General features: G+C 40.2%; 1 long non-coding RNA gene across 3 annotated transcripts in view; it reads left to right on the forward strand.

The window, feature by feature from the left end:
• The window catches only part of LOC108095314, a 109,753-nt gene that overhangs the window by 77,471 nt on the left and 17,124 nt on the right, over positions 1-15,158 (forward strand). For all 3 annotated transcript variants that reach the window (XR_006245313.1, XR_006245312.1, XR_006245314.1), the window contains one exon: positions 5,069-5,169. This is a non-coding gene — a long non-coding RNA (uncharacterized LOC108095314). The remainder of the gene's footprint in view (positions 1-5,068; positions 5,170-15,158) is intronic.

The following is a 15,158-nucleotide window of genomic DNA, read 5'->3' on the forward strand; positions in this document are numbered from 1 at the left end:
CAATAGCAGCAGCTATGGAGTTGGAAATTGAGTGTGAATAATTGATTGCTCACCTGTGCTCACTCATTAAAATCGCATTAATTTGGCATGAAAATCGGGAACACAGATCGCGAAATCCAATCGCAAGCAAGATCCAATCGCATCTCGGTCTCTGGCCCCAATAGCCGATGATAAACAAAAGAGCCATGAGACAAAGCTCATATCAATCGAGTCTGTTTGGGGAGTCGTTAAAAATTAATAGCAAAAGAAACGTTTTCCATTGTCTTTAAAGACCAGCAAAACGTCAAAATGTTTAGTTTAATATTTTCTTTCGTTTTCGAAATTAGAATATCAAAGCTTTAAGACATCCTCAAAATATCTGATTAAATTAAATAGCGAATTAGAGATTTAATACGTTCTTTGTAGATTATAGAATACCCTACAAAGTATTTCTTTTCTACTTTTTCAAAAGGGACTTTGGAGCAGTGGGTGGGGGGATCTTGGCCCAACTCTCTTTTCGCCTAATTGGCATGCGTAAGGCGGCCAATTTGAAGTCGCCACCATCGCAGTGCGATACTGAATCCGAATCCGAAGCGGTGCCCGAATCCGAGTCCCAGTCGACGCCTGTCAGCCCAGGAATTCTGTGCGCCCAAATTGGCAGCTATTGTTGGCTTTATTGTTGTTGTTGTTGTTGCTGCCGAGTGACCCACTTTGGCGCCAAGGCAGAGGCGTATTTTTTTTTTTTTTTTTTTTGCTTTTGGCTTTTGGCTAAAATCCAAAAACAGCCGGAGAACGAGACAGGCGAACAACGTTCAGCAAATTGCAGTTGAATGCAATGCCCGGTGTCCGATTCTCGATTCCCGATTCCCCATGCCCGATGCCCCACCATCTTGGCCAGCATCTTTTGTTTATTGTTTACTCTGCGGCGGGGTTTTGCGCTGTTGTTCATCGATCCTGATGCTTCAGTCTGACAAATTATAATGCATATAATATGCAGCAGGCAGGGGCGTCGCAGAGGGATAAATATAAAATCATGGGTTGCCTTTTTGGCTGCGAACTTAGGTCCAAAATTAATTTCAAATTAAATCGTAGATGGGCAATGGACTAGAGAAAACTAAGAAGAGCTGGAAATGCCCAAGAAAAACTATTAAAAAAAACTGTGCTTAAATATTGCTAGAAAAAACAAAAAAAAAATTTGTTTTTTTTTTCACTCACCGCCTCTGTCAATCGCATTAAAAGAAATAAATAAATTGTACATTACTTATGCTATAGATACATACATCATTCACATACACAGTCGGCAAACTCTACCGTTCGGCTTCCCAAAAATGGACACAACTTGTACGTATTAAAATGTTCGGTTTTTTGCCTTTTCATTTCTTTTGTGCTGTTAAGCTTTATTTTCTTTTTGATTGCTCTTGTCGCAGAGTTTAACTTATAACTGATTGATTTATTGTTTTATTGTTTGCAAAATAAGTCATCTCGCAGCGAATGAAAAAGAATTTAGCGCTGTGGCGCTCCATAAAATCCACATTAAAGACCAACGCGATCGAACAACCCTCCGAACCGATAAAAAAAACCGACGACGAAGGGCAGCGACGACAAAAATCAAGTAGAAATGAATGCCGACTGGCAGCCAAAGTCGGATAAAACCAGAAGCCTTGCTCATCAATGACAAGAAACTCGATCTGTTCTCTTTTTCCAAAGATTGCAAGATTTTTACAAGCATTCAGTATATGTTTTTTTTTGCTAAATCATATAAAACCACTCCGAGATTACTTTGTTCCTTATTTTCATTATTATTAGTTTGTCTCAATATAACTGATACTTTAAAGAACACGCCTAACCTATATAGATATACGTAGATAGACCTCTTCCAGCATTCATTTCAATTAAATAAATGCAGATTTGTCGCCGACAAGTTCCGTTTAACAACTAATTAGTCGCAGCATTCTGCTAAGGAGTCATTTGACACATTTCCCTGCACTTTTCCCTCGCTGTTGGAAATTCTCCGTTAATTGTGGGCAAACAACTCGGATTTGTTCCATCCATCCAACCATCCATCCATCCAAGATGCTTGTTCTTCCGATTGCGAAGCGGATGAGGGGCTTTACGTAAGTACCATACGTATGTTGAATTGCGTTACGGAGCGAGTGAAGTGTAGAGAGTGAAGAGTGTCGCCCATCGATTTGGCATGGTTCGAGCAACAGTTAATGCATTTAGCGATTGATTAGCCAACCGGGCGCATAAATAAATAATTGCAAACAGATATGCAAACAATTTGTATCGTCGCCGCTGCTCTCCGCAATCGTTAAAAATCGATCTTGGAGTGGACTTTAAGAGTCGAGATACAAAGTAAAGTCGATGGGCTGCGTGGCCGGAACCGAGCTCATAATCATGCAAATGTGTCGCCAAATGAGATGCGGCGGATGTCGGCGGCTGGAGCGCCGTAATCTCGCAGCTATCCACTTTATTTATCGCATTCAATGCGATCCGAAGTCGTCGATCAATGTCAATTTTATGTAATGCAGCGCTAAATGTTTCGTGTGGATGCACGTGGAGAAAATTACCACAAAATTACCATAAACTTTTCTAACTTGGAGTTAAATTCAATTTTAAAACAATTATAAATTGGTTTAAAAAAAATGCATAATTAGCATTATATAATTTGACATATGGAATAAACTCCAATTGCATATTTTTCTTTCGGTGCTGCTAAGTGCTTATTACCTGGCGTTTTAATTCGCAGCTAATTTCTAACTAATTTAAAGGCACCGACAAGAAAAACTGAACCCCTGCCCGCCCTCCCGCCAGCATCCTCTCTTTTTTATGCGGAAACGGAAGTGCGAGATAAACAGAGTCTCACAAAGTCGCGGAGTTGTAAAATCGAATAAAAACATTTATAATTATCGCCCGGGAGATGAAAATAAGTGATAAAATCACCCGGCTCTTCCTCTTCCAGCGATATTAGTTCATAATTTCGATGATTTCGGTTTGGTTTTTTTTTTTTTTGCGTTACACCGCCTTGTTGTTGAGCTTGTGTAAACAAGTATTTTAATAACTCAATCAAAATAAATTTGCCAAAGGAGGCGGCCAGAAACCTGCACACGTAAAGGCGAAGGGGGCGTGGCTAACTGTTGAGCAGTTATGTTGGCAGAAGTGCCAGCCAGTTGGCCAGTTGGCCAGTAGTTGGCCCGTTGGTCCGAGAAGGCCGCTCCTGACTGACTGTCAAACGCATGCCAACAACAGTTTAGAGACAACAATTAGCCACACATTTTGCCGGAGCGCCACAAATCCTAAGGAGACACACTCATAGACATCCGAAGACAATCCCAGAGGAACCGAGATGCGGATTGAAGGGGTTTTCAATTTTCCCGACCAGAATTACGCTGATTATTCACTCTTTTCCAGATGGGAATTCCCATTAAGAATAAAAAGATTTTAACCATATTTATTTAACTACTGAAATATACAGCTGCATAAAAATATTGCACGGAATTTATTAAATGTAAACCTGTAAGCTAAACTTTATAAGCTACTCAACATGAACAATTGAAAAACCGCCAAGATATCTGGCTAAAATGGCTCTTCATCAAGCGTTAACAAGAAGCCGAGAGACAAAGTGAATATCTCGCGTAAACTGCGAATAAGGTGGAACGGATGCGATTGGATGGGATTAGTTTGAATCGGATTAATTCCGATGCGATTAGGTGGCAATCCTTTTATAAGTATTCCCATTGAGCGACCCTCTCTCTCTCGCAAGCGAAAAGGTTCAATAACCCAATCAATCCAATGATAGCCTCAACAAAAAAAAAAAACTAAATAAAAACAGAACCTGATAACAATGAAATCAAATTTTGTATGCAATGACATATTTTGTTGTTGCTAGTTCAGCAGCTTCCTATTTGCAAAACAGATCAGCAAAAAAAACAAATGTAAAGAAACATACCTCAAGCCGGCGGATAGAAAGAGATGGATAGACGCCACTTTAAACTAAAGACAAAACTATCGGTAAAATATAATAAAAATTTATGGCTGGCCATTGTTCAATTTTATTGTTATTATTTCGCTGGCTGTTTCGTTTTTTTTATTCACATCTGTCTTATGTTCTTTTGCCAGCGTTTAGACAATAAAAATTTCAGGACTATTGTCTGGCAATCTAAATCAATACACAAAAGATGCGAATTTTTTTTTTGAGATTTGTCGATATCTCCCAGAACTCGTGGCTAAAACAAAGTCAACCATTAAAACCGTTACCAAATTAGTTGAGATATTTTCAAAAAACAATTAACGGTGCTCGAAATTCGACAAGTATTTTGAGTAAAAACGAGGCAATTTCTCCGATTCTCCTCAATGAATTCATTATTCTCTTTCGTAATCCGCATAAATCGTCATGTGTCTTAATGTTCTGTCCCATTAACTTAGCATAATGCCGGAATGCCATCAAATGCTTTAATTTATTTAACATCTTTTGGACCCAAGGGATCGCAACATCATCATCATCATCATCATTGTGGTTCGCGTTGACAATCTCTTTTTTATTTATCACGTTTATTTATTTATTTTGCCCGTGAATAGTTTTTGTTTATTATCATTTTTTTTTTCGCTGGCTAAACGCGAAGCGTGAAGTTGTATCAATTCTGGCAGACACCTGGCTACCTGGTCGCAAAAAAAAAAAAATATATAAATGAATTCAAACTCGATTGTAAATGTTGATCAATAGAATGGCAGCAGCGAATCAAAACGAAAGGTTTAGCCAAGGCGATAACAATTGAAAGAAAGAACCACTAAACATCATCATTAGCATCGTCATCCACGATCTGTTGTCCGTTTCAGATCGAGTGTGAATTATATTAAAAGTTATAGATATGTGGTCAAAGAGAATTCTGGCGAAATGTTCCAAGATCGCCTCGAAGAATGGTCTTAATAAATGACAGCCTTGAGTATAAGCGATTTCATCCATTATAAAAGTATAAAAGCTAAATGGCAAAGCTGTAAATTTCACAAAGAAAACCTATAAAATATATACTTTTTGAAATCAAAAGGTTTAGCTAATTAATCAATTTGTTTTTCTTTTCTCTCTTTTTAGCAACATCATCTCCCATGGAACTGCAATCAATAAACCATTAAAAATTACACACGGAAACATAATAACATAAACAATATTCCCCAAAACCCGGAAAAGAACAGGTAAGTCCTTTTTATTTTTATTTTCCGAAATTATTTTACTTCTATATACATATATGTACATATGTACATGCGACAGATTGATAAAAGAGTTATTACTCTTTTTTTCGCATCTTGAATATAATGGTATAGCTGCCAGAAATTTTAATTGAGTATATAGTTTTGTGCTGGGCCTCGAATCAAAAGTTAGTATTAGTACAAGTCAATAGATGTGGAGATGTGAATAATGCTCGAGCAGAGATCGTGAGAAATCCGTGGAAATTACGAGAGCAAGCAGCTCTCTTAACTCCACATAAGGCTAACGCAATGTTTGCCCTTCCTCGGAAAGAATATAGTATTTCGATCAACGAAAATTTACATATGTCGCGAGGGACTGGACTGTGATTAAGTTGTTGGACCGAAATCGAAGTAAGGCGATCGCCGGATCGTCTTCAAGAGCCCATAACTCCGAAATGCATGTTCCTCGGGGGAAAGGTGTGAAATATTACAGCTTTTCTTCGGCTTGCTGGGCAGCGGGAAATGTTTTGATTTCGGACAAAACAAACGCCACGGGTGGAAAAAGGGAAGGCCTTTCAAAAATATTCAAATCATTTTGAAATACGAGTCTGTATTTATTAGCGATTAGGATTGAGATGGGCCGCGGAATGGAGATGTGTCGCTGTGAAGTCGAGTTGAGTCGTCGTCCCCCCCTTCGAGATTATGGTAGTTTCGGAATTTACTGTGAACTTATGCAAATCGCCGCTAACAAATTTTCGAAAGTGTCAAAAAGGCAGGCGATGCCCGAGAGCTTTAGAACAGGTGCCTCTGCTTTCTGCTCTTTACTGTCGTCTGCTTTCTGATGTTCATTGAAAACTGATATCTTTATCTGCCGTTCGGAGCTGCCCCCCCATCCGATATTCTTGTTAGCAGCGTTCTTAAGTTTATTTAGGCAGTGGAAGGTGTTAAAAACCCAGAAGATGTCGAGGGGATGGAGGGGGAGGAGGTTGTATGGGATCACAGGTGAGCTTGGCGCACGCTAAAGTTCAACACTCGTGTGGGTCAAGCGGAGAGTCAATTGAAATGCAAATGCCGCCGACAGCCTCAAGTTGAAATATTTAAATACAAAATGACAAATCGGTGAATTATGAATCGAATCTCGGGAGGCGGGCGAAGAAAGAATATCATCGATGTCGAGAACAAATAAAATGAACATTTTCTTCACATTTGAGGCGCACAAAAATGTAATTACCATAAAATGACAGGGAATGCCAGCTGAAAAAAATGCAATCTGGTGTAAAATAGGGTTTGAAATAGGGTTTACCTTCTTCTTGGTTTTCCAAATATATGGTATTATATCGATTGAGATTGAATCTCACGAATATACCCATCGTACTCCAGGGTATCGCAGTCGTTTCTCATTCGATTTCAATACAGACTTCATTCCCCCTTTTTAATATGAATTCATATGTTTCGAATGCCTTTGGCCCTTGGTTGTTTTTGTTCTACTTAACAACAATTTATTGAGCCAGCTATCCATTCACAAAGGAGAAGGCAACGTGAACATATAACTCAATATGAACAGCAAATTTTGACTAATGAAAAATAACCAAAATAAAATTTACAAATATGAATAATTTGTTAAAATCCAGGAAGCCGCCAATAGGCTCCCAGAAAACCCTAGAAAAATGGGCATTGTTTGCGATCAAGTTTCGTTTTTTCATTCAGGAATAAAAACATGGAAAATAATTTCCCCGTGTTGGTTTGTCGCTGTTGGTTTTCGCGGCACGACAACTGCGGCCACTTTTGCCATGAGTGGCAACTGCGAACGAGACACGTTGCCAGTGGAAATCGGGAGGAGAAGTCAGCGTTTCAGAGTCACTCAGACAGCAGCCGTGCGGCAAATGAAAATATTTATAAACAGACTCGCACATTGATCCCTCCTCGCGGTTAACGGTAAGTGCACTCTATGCAAACATCAGCGATGCGAGTACGGGTGAAAAATACTCGTATTGCTACTCGAACTCGTACTCGTACTCACAATATGATAAGCCTTCTTTTTTGAGTCTTGAGTTGCACTGTAGAAGCTAGAACAACCAGTCGTAATCCCATCGTAATTCTAATCCTTATTATCTTCCTGACTCGCCACACGTGGCGTATGCGTAATCTGGTACTAATTTTAATTAGGACTCCAACTAAAAGAAGAGAGGCGGTTTTAGGGGGGGGAAGCGGGGAAAGACAAGTCGTCTGCTTAATGAATTTATCACTACTACCGGTTCTTACCATGTTTCTGTGCTGCTGCTGCTTGAGATGATATTGTTGATATTGCCGCTGTTTTTGCCTTAATTGCTGTTTAAGTAGCTTAAGTCCTAGATTCCTTTCTCGCTTAAAACTATGTGTGAATTTACTAAAAAGAAATTGAAACCCTTGGTAATTTAATACTAGGTTTTTCAATCATTTAATGAGCTGCGCAACTAATTTGTCTTAAACAAGTATTCATGCTCTAATGGCTAAATCCTGTATTGACATTGAACCGCTTCTGCCGCACTTGTGCATTCTATTTCTGGCTTTTTGATCGCCTGTTTGATAACCCATTAAATGCCGACCGCCGACCAAAGAACAACCTTCACCAATCGCGATTTTCAGTTGCTGTTTGCTGTTTGCTGCTTGCTGCTTGCTGTTGGCAGCCCGTTGCTGATAATCTATCGTCGTCTATCAGCATGCATCATGTTGCAAGTGCAGCAACTGTTTTGGGAAAATGTTGCAAATGCTGCGCGTTATAGTTCTCCGTCTGCAGCTGCGGCTCAGGCAGTCTAGTCAGTCGGTCGGTCGGTCGGACGGTGGATCGGTCGGTTGGTTGGTCGGCCCCCAGATTTCCCGGCAATCATTCACTTTTAGCCGAAGCATAATAACAATATTTCAACTAGTCGCAGTCGCCTGGCACGCGATCCATCTTTTCCAGACGGAGGGGATTATTTTTTCTATATTTTCTTCTTTTTTTTTCCCCCTCTTTTTTCTCTCCGAGAAGAAGATGCAGGAGGTGAAGGAGGTGGAGCGGTCAATGGCGCATAGAATTTCGATTTAATCGCGTTCGTTGCTGCCGCCAATGTTGCTGCTGTCCCCGCTGATGTTGTTGTTGTTGCTGCTGTTGCTATTGCTTTTGATCTGATCTAAGTTGCATTTAATAATCGTCGTCGTCTGCAGCAGCAGCAGCAACAAAACAGGCAAAACAGGCTGCGATTTCTGCAGATGCTGAATGTTGCTGCTGTACCCTTGCTGTTGCTGTTGCTGTTGCTGTTGCTGCTGCAGTTGCTGTTGCTGTTGTCGCTGTCAACGTCAAAGTCAAGGCATTTGTGGCTGTTGCGCCTACATTCATATTTCAGCAATTAAAAATCTAATTGACAAATACTCGAGAGACAACGTGAAGGCAGCCGCGACGAGACGAGTTCGAGTTCACAGTTGTTGCAGCTGCTCCACATGCAACACACTTACGAGTATACGTTGCATCGCTCTGCGTCGCTCTAATAGAGATGTGCGCGACGTATCGTGCGTGTTGCATGCCTTTTCGATGCGTTTTCTTCTATAATTTATACATGTGACTTTGCTAAATTTATTATTGCTTCGCGGGGAAGCGGCTTTCTAAAGAGTAGGGTTGACAGGTTTGTCAAATAAATTTAAGAACGATAAGCAATGCAATTCTTTGAAGCACCCCTCACGCTGGCAGCTCCACTCATCAATCTCTTTCTTCGATTTTTGCTGCGACCCCAACAAGTTTTAATAACTTCATCCACTTAGAGCAAATCCATGATTTCCCGAATATTTCCCCCGTGTAATTAGCTTATTATCTGATTAAGCAGAGTTGTCGCTGTGGCAAAAAAAAGGGGAGTTACCAAAAGTACAGTTGAGGCCGGCTTAACGGCCGGCTGACTGTCTTGATTGACCATCAAGCGTGCTCTCTGTTTGATCTTGGCAAAAATAAAAAGTATTTTGAAGACCCAGAGGGTCTAGAGGGTCAGGTGGATAAAGTCGGGAGGGAGGCGGCTGAACTTGGGGGCGGGGCTTTGGATGGGCACGCGACCAAGACGAACGCAGGTCAGCACGTGGCCCACTAAGCAATATTCCCCCTTTATCTATGTGAAATGCTCGTTGTGGCTTTTTAGACTGCGACTTTAGTGCACATTAATTAAGCCGAACCCTCGACGAACTTGTCATTAGCCGCAGAGTAGCTGAAGTTGGTTAGGAAAGCGGGCCCTACTCCACCCACTGAAAACCTACTACACTACAATATACACAATACAAAATTAAATATTATATCATAGTTCAAAAAATCCCAAAGTTGAGTATGGTACAAACTAAATTGTAATGGATAATGTTTCTTAATATTATTATATTCGGTCAGCTCTTAACTAAAATGTTTGGGTTGCATTATCTTGCACTTTGTTTTTGACAGTGCACCCTTTTGTTTCAAGTTCGAGGAAAATCAACTGCTTAATTAAGAAATAGAGCCATGAAAATGTGATCACCACTGGAACTTGAGCAATCAACAGCTGCATGCTTTGCTTTTTGCTTTTCTTCGAGGGCTGCGGAAGAATTGCTCAGCCATGTAATGGCTCTCCAAAACAAGAATTACCATAATTTAATTTCAGTTTAACAGGAGGGTGCCAGCCATTCTGTTCTACTCACTGAGCTCATTAAGATAAGACATTATGAGATATCTCAACGAGATTCCAAAAGTGAAAGTGAAAGTGGGTCAAGGACATTGGAGGAGAACGAGGACCTTGCTGCCTTGATTGCAGTCTAATTTTTGGCAAGGATAAGAGAAAAGTGTCCTATCTGGAGGTCTGGATCTCCGGGCACAGTTTTTTCACCTTTTGCTACCTGCTTTGTTTGAATTCTACCTGGAAAATAGGCGTGAATGTGAATGGAAAAGCGAGACGAGGTCCATTTTTTCGGGACTGCTCCTTTTCTTATCGTGAGAAACTCCATTTGCTGACAGGATGTTTTTCTCTACTATTTTTGTTGAGCTCTTGGCATATGCAATTTCCCTAGCATTTCCCCCTCCCTTGAGAAGAAGAAGAAGAAACGCTGATATATCACACACCTGCACATGCGGCTGGTTTTCCGCTTTTCTTTGGGGCATTTGCATATACTTATGAGTAAGTATATCTCCGTGCATTCGAGCCGCGGACGCATGTAACCGTGAAAACCCATTTTTCTTGTTCATTGACCAAAAAGCAACAACGAATACGAATACATTTTGCCAATGAGTTGTGGCCACAGCAGACTGCTTCTCGAACTTGGCTTGGTCTTCGTCTTGGACTTGGACTTGCTCTTAGACTTTTGGCTCTTTCACTTGGCCACTAGACTCTGGCTTGCACTTGAAGAAAAGGATGCAAATATAAATATGAACTAATTAGTTTGACTTACTCATAGGGAAATACTAGAACTGTTGAATTTAAACATATTTTTTAAAAACTTATGTAATATTCACATGGTTTTCTTATTGTACAATCACTTTGAAGATTATCCAGTTTTCTCCTGTTAAAACCTCCTTAACCGACTAGCTTCTCCCCCGCCAGCCATCAGTTGGGTTTATTTTGTCTGTGATTAACGTTGACTTTGGTCTGCCCATCTACATCCCCATCCACATTCACGTCCACATCCACATCCACATCCACACCACTTTCCCCCTTTCTCGTCTTGGCCGTCTTGTGTAGTCAGTCACGAGTTATGACCAACTTGTTGATATTGCTATAGTGGAATTGTCAGTATGGTTGTTGTTACTGGAGGTACGCGTGCTGTCGGCTCAATGACAGACAAGAAAGCAATCCCAGTTCTTTGCGAGATCCGGCGGAGTCCGAAATACACTATTTCACGAGTAAAATATGTTGGTACTACAGTGCCACTACCCAGGTGAGATATGGTCTTGTTCTTTGGCGATTTAAAGCCTTTTTCAGAGCACTTTATATTACCGAAAATATAAGTTAAAGAGCCTCTGAGCTTCCACTTAAAGTATATTTAAAACACCTTCCTTACTCCACAAAATGGTAACTAGGCTATCCAGTACATAAGGCACCAATCATTGTTATCCAACTGAAATAGAAGGAGTAATGGCTGTGCAGCAATCGGCAATACTTAATTGACTCATTACACTATCCAAATGTACAATATTTTGTGATATATCTGCTCACTGAAGTTAGGGTATGGCAAACGGTAATCATAGTTTAGTTGGCCAACAAACAGGTGCCCTAATGTCAATAATGTTGCTGCTGTTGCAGATGTTGCTGCTGGCGATGTTGCTGTTGTTGCTATTGTTGTTGTTGCTGCTGTTGCTGTTGCTCTTGCTCATGTTGCTGCTGTTTGTTGTTCGTTGTCGGTTGGTTGTTGGGCTTAACTCGGCTCGGTTGTCATATGATGTTGACAAATTGCTTACACATTTTGGCCACATTTCGTTTTAGCTGGCAGTGGTTGAACAACGTTTTTAAGCATGCGCCAAGATTAAATGTTGACAAAATGCATGACTTTTCGATAAGGTAACGTTACCTGCCAAGCCCCTATTAATTTCCTTACCATTATATATGATTCATTAAATGGATGTATTAAATGTCGTATCGCATAGTTAAATGGTCAATTAAATCTTTTTCTTATCATAATGGTTGCACCTTTTATTCTAAACTTTGAAACACAAATATTAGTAGCAAGAGTATTTCAGGTAAAATTTAAGGTTGCAGGATTAAATAGATTGGTGATTTGGGTTGCTTGTTGCCAAGGGGTTTGCCGATCGCTGCCACTGTACTGTGTGTTGCTGTTGTTACATTGCTGGCTCTTAGCTTCCGTTTTTTCGGTTTTTTTCTCGTCTTGGACTTGATCTTTTGGGACAAGAAGAAGTCGTGATTTTTGTATGATCGTGATTTGTTGATTTGTGCGCCTGTCATTATTGCGGTTGTCGTTTTGTCCAGCTTCTGTTTTACCAAATCATTTTCGTTAATTGCCGGATCGTCGATTCTTTTATCTTTATCCCATTGACCACACAAGACCAAACGAAGAAAAGACAACGAAATCCTCTTAGAAAAATTATCCAAGACTCACGCCCTCACGTCAAGGAAAATTCTACCTCACAAAACAAAGCAAAATCGGATCAAGCAAATATTGGCAACAATGTTTGAACGGAAAATATGAGCAAAAGTATTGAATTTCATATCGGGCATTTGGAAACAGCACCTGTGAAGGTTTCCCACGGCGGGAAAATGGGAAATGGGGAAATGCGAGGGTGCGATCCAAATGCGAATCAAATTGTGTTGATTGATATGTGAGAACTGAACTTGAGCGCATTTCTCCTGCTCTTTTTTTTTTTTTTTTTGCATCCGCAGTTAAAAGCAGGTAGCACTAGGCAAATATTCACCTTATATTCACTTCATTTCGGGATCTCAACCCTCCACCATGTGGATTTACCTGCGACAGATGATCAAGGGTGCGCAGAAGGGTTGATGGCACTGAATCTGAATCGGAATCTGGTTCTATATCATCTTTATCTATGGGAACCGGGAAGCTGCTCCCCCCGCTCATCGCTTCCTATAAATTTATTCAGCGAGTAACGGAGATGGAAATGTTCAATGAAAAGGTGGAAAGGTGGAGCAGGGGCGGGAACTCGATTTTTGGGTTAGAAAATAGCCCAAGTTGTTGGTCTTTTCATAGGCTAACTTCCGCAGGGGGAAGTAAACGATGGGATCGCGATCCCATCCATGAGAAGCGGAAATTCGAGAATGGTTTATCACAAATATGACAATGAGCACAATAAAAGAACTCCACCTGTGTATTAACACAAAAAAAGAGGAATTACGTCAGATGCGTTGGTTTAGTTTTCGTATATCAATACTTTGCAAGCACACTGATCAAAGGAGGAGCTTTCTTTGAATACCGATTCATAAAGCTCTAATGCCTAAGAAATAACGACGGACTGGGTGTAGAATAAGGCCTATTTCCCCTATTCTTATGCTAAATAAATTGTTGCTAAAACGAGCCATTTAATGGTGAGCGATGATCAGAAGTTGTGCCCAATTTTAATGGAGTCAAAGGGCCGGTAATAAAATTGAGCGAACCAGAAACGTTAGTCTTATTTTGAAGGTTTGGCTTGGTTTTTTTTTTTTTTTTGTTGATTATAGAGCGACCTTGCCTACCTTTCCTCACCTTCGATTCGATTCAGGCGATTCGATTGCAACTTGAGTTGACAAATTCCCGCCGCCGTTCTCCCAATTAGAAACCCATAAAAGTCGATAGCCACAATGGTCGGTGTGTGGATTTGGAATTGCATTCATTAAAAGCCAATAAAACGAAATAAACCCATTGGCTTTCTATAGAAAATCCTAATTGGGCAACAAAACCCAAGGGGGGACAATTAAAAAATGAAAAGAAACAAAGCCAGCGAAATGAAATGAAAAGAATAATGAAACGAACGAACGAGCGAACGATCGCATCCGAATAAAAGAAAACAAACCGAACCAAGCCAAACCAAAATAAATAAATAAATATATGGTACGCATATATTTTCGGTTCTTTAGTGCAATGCCGTATAAACCCAATGGACAGTGCGCGTCGGCAATGTAAGGCACTGGCTGCAGGGCCGTAAAACTTCCATTCGAGAACTGAAAACCCATAAAGCAGGTGAATCCGCATTATCAATTTACATTTTCGGTTTTGTTCTCTTCTGGTTTATTTAAAACAGGGAAATACTTTTAGTTCTCTAGCCGCATTAATTCAAATGGAAATCAAGGGAAACTGCAGGAAAACCATGAAAATGGAATAAAATCTATCAGCTTTAATTTAGTGAAATGAATTGAATATCAGCAGTTGGACGAAAATAAGTTTTGACAAGTGGCAAAAACTCTCTCAGCCGATTCGAATGAATCGAATCAATGCCATTCACTAAAATTTCAATTAAATGAGTCAAAAATCAAATGAGACGAGTGCTTAGATGATTTATTTGGCGAAAGAAAACCCCAGATGGGAATGGGGGAAAATGGCAATGGAAAATAGAAATAAGGAAAATGGCCAACGAATGGAGATTCGTCTCGGACTTTGGCTCAAATACTGGCTAATTGAGCCTGAGAACAATCCCAACTTGGCCAACGCTGAACGGTAAACGAAGTTTAGTTGCAAGTTGCAAGTCGCAAGTCGCTCTCTGCCAGCGAATATAAGTATATGATAAATCAATTGATGCCGGACCCTCGGGCCGCAGTCTTTTGCATTAGCTTTGCCATTTTTCCAACGATATCAGGTGTATGGGGTTAAAGCCCAATCAGCTTTCGACTGGGAAATGCTCTGAAAGTATTAAATAACCCATAACCAAAATCGAAATAACCTTCAGATAGATCCTTTCAATTCCATATGTGCTGTATTAATTCGTGATATTAATTCTCCTTCAAAGCCATTACCTTCTATTACTATATGAAAACAATTATAGAAACCTTTTGACTGTAAGGGTATAAATAAGGAGATCCAGCGAAACAACTTTTACACGGATCGCAGAACGATCTTTCCGCGGATCTTTCATTCCGGATCGGTTTGGTTCGGTTTGGATGGGATCGCAGATCACAATGATGGGGGGAGGGCCAAAGAGATGCACATATTTAAGCGCAAATACGACAGTTATTATTGTTAGCCAAGCAATTGCGGAGAATGCAATCAATTAATTGACAAACTGCGATGATCACTGAAGAAGTAAGTGAGTTGAGCTGAGTTGAGTTGAGGAGAGGGAAAAACGAGATGTGGCTAAACAACGACGATCAACTTTTTATTGGCTTTGGTTCGAACCACGATCGTTCTTCGATACTTGCACACTGAAAGAAAATGTAGCAAGAAACATGGTTGATTACGCAATAAAAGGGGTGATCATTTCACTTCACATTCACAATTTTACAATTTCTAAAGTGGATTAAAATTGGCTTAGTTTAAGATTTTAGAGAAGCTTCTGCTTTTCTCCATAACTGAATTCTTCATGAGGATTTTCATTATTTTCT

This window comes from Drosophila ficusphila, unplaced genomic scaffold (assembly GCF_018152265.1).
Source record: "Drosophila ficusphila isolate 14025-0441.05 unplaced genomic scaffold, ASM1815226v1 contig_198, whole genome shotgun sequence".
NCBI lineage: Eukaryota > Metazoa > Arthropoda > Insecta > Diptera > Drosophilidae > Drosophila > Drosophila ficusphila.